Source organism: Jaculus jaculus, chromosome 17 (assembly GCF_020740685.1).
Source record: "Jaculus jaculus isolate mJacJac1 chromosome 17, mJacJac1.mat.Y.cur, whole genome shotgun sequence".
Classification (NCBI taxonomy): Eukaryota; Metazoa; Chordata; class Mammalia; order Rodentia; family Dipodidae; genus Jaculus; species Jaculus jaculus.
Genome location: NC_059118.1, coordinates 1,498,230 through 1,504,404, shown reverse-complemented (window position 1 = coordinate 1,504,404; position 6,175 = coordinate 1,498,230).

The following is a 6,175-nucleotide window of genomic DNA, read 5'->3' as shown; positions in this document are numbered from 1 at the left end:
TCTCAAATAACTCAATAAATACTTTTTTAAAAAATTTAAAAGGGCTGGAAAGATGGCTTAGTGGTTAAGGTACTTGTGAAGCCTAAGGACCCAAGTTCAGTTCCCCAGTACCCACACAAGCTTGATGTACAAGGTAGTGCATGTGTCGAGTTCATTTGCAGAGGCTGGAAGCCCTGGTGCGCCCATTTTGTCTATCTGCCTCTTTTTCACAAAATAGTAATAGGGCTGAGGGATAACTTGGTGGCTAAGGCCTTTGACTGGAAAGCCAAAGGACCCAGGTTCAATTCCCCAGGACCCATGTTAGCCAGATGCCCAAGGGGGTGTACACATCTGGAGTTTGCAATGGCTAGAGATCCTGGTACACCCATTCTCCCCCCGCCCCCACCTTTCTCTGTCAAATAGATAAATAAAAATTAAAAATAATAAGGGCTGGAGAGATGGCTTAGTGGTTAAGGCTATTGAAGCCTAAAGACCCAGATTCAATTCCCCAGAACCCACGTAAGACAGCTCTACAAGGTGGTGCATGTGTCTAAAGTTCATTTGCAGTGGCTAGAAGGCCCTGGTGCGCACATTCTCTCTCTGTCCCAATTTCTCTCAAGTAAGTAAATAAAAGTTTAAATATAAGTGACAGCATCAAGAACTACTGTGCCTCACTGATTACTCAGCTCAACTCACACTCTTACAGAATTCTATGATCTACATAGAACACTGGAGTTTCTAGGGAAAAAAATCATACTTAGGGTATGGAAACAGTTCCAGGAACTCCTGACTTAGTGGTGTGTTTTACAAAATGATGGTTTTTTTAGGCTGGATAGATGGCCCAGTGGTTAAAGTTGCTGACTTGCAAAATGGTGTTTTCTCTCAACATACAGTTTTCCTATATTAACCCTTGGTACAAAAGATAGTATATCTAGCTAGGTATGGTGGTTTATGTCTTCAATCCCAGCACTTGTGAGGCAGAGGAAAGATGATTCCTGTGAGTTCGAGGCCAGCCTAGAGCTTATAGAATCCCAAATCAGCCTGAGCTACAGTGAGACCCTACCTCAAAAAAAAAAAAAGATTGTCTCTTTCATACCTCTCATAATCCCCCCCTTTTGGGGGAGGGGCTTCTAGGTAAAGCTGTGCTCTAGCCCAGGCTTACCTGGAATACTGTGTAGTCCCAGACTGGCCTCGAGCTCACAGCAATCCTACCTTGACCTCCTGAGTGCTGGGATTAAAGGTGTGTACTACCATGCCCAGCCCCCTCATTATAATATATTTTTATTCTTTAACATTATTTAATTTGACTTTCAAGTTCTGTAGTTTTCATTAGTAATAAATAAGTATGATGGTTTGTTTTGTTATCCCTGTTTCAGTTAATCTCTGAAATAATCCCCATACACATGGGATAAAAGAACACCCAACTGGTCATAACAGCTGTTAAAGCGCTTGTCTGCAAAACCTAACAACCTAGGTTTGATTCCCCAGTATCCAGATACACAACATGGTGCATGTGTCTGGAGTTTATTTGCAGCAACTGGAATGCCCATTCTCTCTGTTTCTTCTACCTCTGTGCTTACAACTAATTAATAAGAAATTGAAATAAAAATACTGAGGCCACTACCATTCTGTTTTCCCAACTATTGCTCCTAGGTGTTAGAAAAAAGGATCATCTATTCAGAAGATTTTGGCCAATTTATTGTCTATAATACTCAGCCCCTAAAGAGCTTTGTTAATCATGCCATCAGGAGCTGTAAGGTTGGGAATGAAAATACACCTTTGACCATCTATCATCCCACAGACTCCCCTTTCGGGTAACTGACAATTCTTTGTTGTAACATATGTAGTTTGTCCAATCTAAAGTTTTTTTTTCATAGACTGCAGTCATAGTCAACACATTAAGAGTCGATCTGAAGGCTTTCCCCCTTTACTAACTGTATGGTTTTTCCCTAGTGAAGAGTTTTTGATGTCAAATAAGACACTGACTGAAAGACTTGCCACATGCAGTCCACTCCTAAGACTTCTCCCACGTGGATTCTCTGACGGTCAGTGGGATTTCTGTTGGAACAGAAGATTCCCACACTCTAGGATTCCTGGTTCTGCCTCCCATCCTGGTGTAGGTGCCCTGGGATTAGACACCGGTGCTATTGGAGACCCCCAGGTGTCAGGCTTGCACAGCAAGTGCTTTTAAACACTGAGCCTACTGGGCCTGGTGGCACATGCTTTAATCCCCACACTTCAAAAGCTAAAGTGGAAGTTCAAAGCCAGCCTGAGAGTACATAGGGAATTCCAGACCAGGCTGGGCTAGAGTGAGACCCTACTGTCATACTTGTGGAGGTAAGAGGACAACCTTAGGGTGTTTGTCTTCTCCTCCCAACTTATTTGTGACAGGATCTCTCATTTGCCACTGAGAAATCCAGTCTAGCCAGCCCAGGAGCTTCAGGCGTCTTCTGACTTCCCCTTCCATTATGGCAGCACACTGGGGTTACAGACTGCTGCATTTGTTACCTTATCACTGCTGATACAAAGCACCCAACCAAAAACAGCTTGCAAGAGGAAAGGGCTAATTTGGCTTGCACACTCAAAGGGAAACTACATGACGGCAGGGAAACATGGCATGAATAGAGACTGGATATCATCTGCTGGCAAGTATCAGGTGGACAACAGCAACAGAAGAGTCTGACAGACAATGGCAACAGGTAATTGGGTAACACCCCTCAGCCTACCTCAACAACATACCTCTAGCAAGTTCCCAACTTGCCATCAGCTGGGGATCAAGCATTCAGGACATGTGAGTCTATGGAAGACACCTGATTCAAACCAGCAAATAGCCCGTGTCTTCCATGGATTCTAGAGATCCGAACTCCAGTCATGGTGCAGCAAGGGCCTTTTGAGCCATCTCCACAAAGCAACAGTATGACATGACTCCATAATCAAACTACATGCCTACATGTCTAGTGTGCTACTGGGTAGTAGAGCTTGCCCAACAGGAAACAGGATTTCTGTCACTGGGAGACACAAGGCCACCCTGCAGAGCCTGTGCCCACATTCCAGCCCCAGACCCTGAGCTTCCTGGTGCCTCTCCCCCAGCCACTGCAGTGGTGTTTGCTTACTGCCCATCAAGCTAATCTCTGAAGTGACTTGCAAAACAGAATGTGTTTAATTCATAAGGTAGCTAAGAATAAGAAGTCCCTGGACTCAAATTTTTGCCTTCCAGAGGATAACATTTGGGGGGTGGAAAGTACAGAGTTGTTTGAAGTAGGAAAGGTTAAGTGATCTGTGAACATGCATGCATAAATATCACAGCTGTCCATGGAAAACAAGAAGATGGAGCATTTGCACCATCTAAGTAAGGGTGGAGCTTTGGGCTCTGATAGTGAAAGGTTGCCCATCAAACACTAGGGCAGGTACAGGGTGGAAGTTGATGGCTCCAACCAATTTGTTGCCTTTAGGGGCAGTCTCACTGACTCTGGAACACTGGTGTTTTCACAAGCTCCAGCAATGCTCTGGTCTCTGTCCCACATAGGGCTGAGATACAGATATGCATGGCTGCACCCAGCCATTCACAGGGGTACTAGGGAATTGAACTCTGTTTCAAGCCTTCGTACTTATGCAGGAAGTTCTCTATCATTGAGCCATCTCTCCTGCACCAGGAAAACTTTTTTTTTTTTTTTCAAAATAGAGCCTCGCTTTAGTCCAGGCTGACCTGGAATTCACTATGTAGTCTCAGGGTGGACCCAAATTCACAGTGATTCTCCTCCTCCTGCCTTCCAAGTGCTGGGATTAAAAGCATGCACCACCACATTTGGAATGAGAATAACTTTTTTTTTTTAATTATTTATTTATTTATTTGAGAGCTACAGACACAGAGAGAAAGATAGAGGGAGAGAGAGAGAATGGGCGCGCCAGGGCTTCCAGCCTCTGCAAACGAACACCAGACGTGTGCGCCCCCTTGTGCATCTGGCTAACGTGGGACCTGGGGAACCGAGCCTTGAACCAGGGTCCTTAGGCTTCACAGGCAAGCGCTTAACCGCTAAGCCATCTCTCCAGCCCGAGAATAACTTTTTTTTTAAAGGTATCTGTTGGGCTGGGGAAATGGCTTAGCAGTTACGACATTTGCCTGTGAAGCCTAAGGACCCCGGTTCGATTCCCCACTACCCACATAAGTCACATGCACAAGGAGGCCCATGCATCTGGAGTTTGTTTGCAATGGCTAGAGGCCCTGGCATGCCCATTCTATCTGCCTCTTCCTTTCTCTCAAATAAATATTTTTGTTTTGTTTTGTTTTTCAAGGTAAGGTCTCAGTCTAGCCCAGACTGACCTGGAATTCACTATGGAGTCTCAGGTGGCCTCGAACTCTTGGCGATCCTCCTACCTCTGCCTCTCGAGTGCTGGGATTAAAGGCATGTGCCACCACACCCGGCAAGATAATTTATTTAAAAAGTTATCTGGGGCTGGAGAGATGGCTTGGCGGTTAAGCGCTTGCCTGTGAAGCCGAAGGACCCCGGTTCGAGGCTCGGTTCCCCAGGTCCCACGTTAGCCAGATGCACAGGGGGGCGCACGCGTCTGGAGTTCGTTCGCAGTGGCTGGAAGCCCTGGCGCGCCCATTCTCTCTCTCTCCCTCTATCTGTCTTTCTCTCTGTGTCTGTCGCTCTCAAATAAATAAATAATAAATGAACAACAAAAAAAATATTTAAAAAAAATAAAATAAAAATAAAAAGTTATCTGTTGGGCTGGTGAGATGGCTTAGTGGTTAAGCGCTTGCCTGTGAAGCCTAAGGACCCCAGCTTGAGGTTCGGTTCCTCAGGTCCCACGTTAGCCAGATGCACAAGGGGGCGCACGCATCTGGAGTTCGTTTGCATGGCTGGAGGCCCTGGCGCACCCATTCTCTCTCCCTCTATCTGTCTTTCTCTCTGTGTCTGTCACTCTCAAATAAATAATTAAAAAATGAACAAAAAATATTTTTAAAAAGTTATCTGGAGCCGGGCGTGGTGGCGCACGCCTTTAATCCCAGCACTCGGGAGGCAGAGGTAGGAGGATCACCGTGAGTTCAAGGCCACCCTGAGACTACATAGTGAATTCCAGGTCAGCCTGGGCTAGAGTGAGACCCTACCTCGAAAAACCAAAAAAAAAAAAAAAAAAAAAAAAAAGTTATCTGTTGAAAAAGCTGGGTTTGGTGGCTCACACCTTTAATCCCAGTACTTTGGAGGCTAAGGTAAAAGAACCACCGTGAGTTTGAAGCCATGCTGGGCTATGGAATGAGTTCCAGATCAGCTTGGGCTAGAGTAAGACCCTACCTCAAATAAAAAAGGGGGGTTGGAGACATGGCTTAGCAGTTAAGGTGCTTGCCTATGAAGCATAAGGACACAGGTTTGATTCTCCAGTACCCACGTAAGCCAGATGCACAAGGTAACACATGTATCCAGAGTTCACTTGCAGTAGCTAGAGGTCCTGGAATTCCTCCATCAAATAAATTTAAAAGAACAAGTGTCTATATCGAAGCATAAAAATTACTAATTGTTTTCCAGTATATTTGTTAGCTTTATAAATAAACTTCCAAAATATAGTCTACTAATGTTAATCTGATAAATATGGAGTTATGATGAAAACAACTGAGGATTCTCTTTCATACAGTCCTATTTATTTCTCTGAAAAATCACTTTTTCCTGGGATTCTTTCATCTATGTGTACTTCTCACCACTAGGAGGCGCCTCTATCCTGGTTGCTAATTTTTCAAAGGACCTTGGACAGTGATGGAGTATTACTGTGTATTGAATGATTACCATAAATTTGTATACACCTGTTACCCCTGTGCATCTATCAGCATGCTTTCAAAATATGTAAGATGTACTAGTGAATCTGCCAAACTAAATAGAATGCAAATGACTCCCTTTAGAAGCATTCCCAGCAAACAATAAAAACAGCAAGATCAGGAAGTGGTGTGCAGTGTGATGCCGTCCTGTGAGTGTAACAACCATTACTGTATCAGTCAGAAGCTGCTGTGACTACTGCTAGAGACCCTCAAGATGGAGCCTGTTGACACTCCTGACTAGAAGGAGGGGCTTTGCAGGGCGTGGTGGTGCACGCCTTTAATTCTGGCACTCGGAAAAATTGGCCTTTTTATGAACTCGACAACCACTCAGACTGGCCTCCAGAGGGCATTCTAGATTTCAATGTCCTCCGTGATTTGGAAAAC